Source organism: Bos indicus, chromosome 5 (genome assembly GCF_029378745.1).
Source record: "Bos indicus isolate NIAB-ARS_2022 breed Sahiwal x Tharparkar chromosome 5, NIAB-ARS_B.indTharparkar_mat_pri_1.0, whole genome shotgun sequence".
Classification (NCBI taxonomy): Eukaryota; Metazoa; Chordata; class Mammalia; order Artiodactyla; family Bovidae; genus Bos; species Bos indicus.
Window position 1 is genome coordinate 105,608,325 of NC_091764.1, and position 865 is coordinate 105,609,189.

At 44.3% G+C, this 865-nt stretch overlaps 1 non-coding gene across 1 annotated transcript; it reads right to left on the reverse strand.

Moving 5' to 3' along the window:
• Positions 1-402: 402 nt before the first annotated feature.
• TRNAK-UUU (transfer RNA lysine (anticodon UUU)) lies at positions 403-476 on the reverse strand. The gene has a single exon. It is a non-coding gene; the product is annotated as a tRNA-Lys (tRNA).
• Between the last annotated feature and the right edge of the window lie 389 nt (positions 477-865).

Here is an 865-nt window from a genome sequence, read left to right on the forward strand (position 1 = left end):
AGGTGTCTACCCAAGTTTGTTATCCGTTGGGTTGGGACTCAGATGGGTCCAGTCTTGGGCAAAACTTTGAGACAGATCAAGGAAAGGTACTGTTTTCAGTCCTTTCTCTGTCCTTATCTCTGGGTATCCATGACTCTTCCATTTCTGGCTCCATTACCTGCAAAGCAGGAAAAGATCCCATGAGGGTGTGACAAAGAGAACTACTCAGAGAATCAGAAGAACTAAGCTTCAATTCTTCCTTTGATTTTTCACCTGATATGCCATATTTGCCTTGGCAAATGTGTTTTCTCATCTATATAAGGAGAAGTTGGGACCAGATAATCTCTAAGTCTCTCTCCCTCTCTCTCTCTCTCTCTCTTTTTTTTTTTTTTTGACCATGCCACTCAGCTTGCAGGATCTTAGTTCCCTGACCAGGGATTGAACCCTGGGCCCTTGGCAGCAAAAACACCAAGTCCTAACCACTGGACTTCCAGGGAACTCACCTCTAAGTCTCTTTAATGTCCCAAAATTCCAGACAAAGAACACTAGACAGTCTGCATGTGTTTGTCACTCAGTCATGTCCTACTTTTTGCAACCCCATGGACAGAAGTCTGCCAGGCTCCTCTGTCCATGGAATTCTCCAGGCAAGAATACTAGAGTGGGTTGCCATTTCCTTCTCTAGAGGATCTTTCTGACCCAGGGATCAAACCTGCATCTCCTGCATTGCAGGCAGATTCTTTACTGTCTGAGTCACCAAGGAAGCCTACTCAGTTTCCCTGTTCTTAAATAAGGAGTTCAGCCCAGATGCATTTTAAATCTGTTCAGTTCTGATTCCAGAGCTCATTCTTAAAGTCTAACCAAAGACTTGACACCACAGGAGAATGAT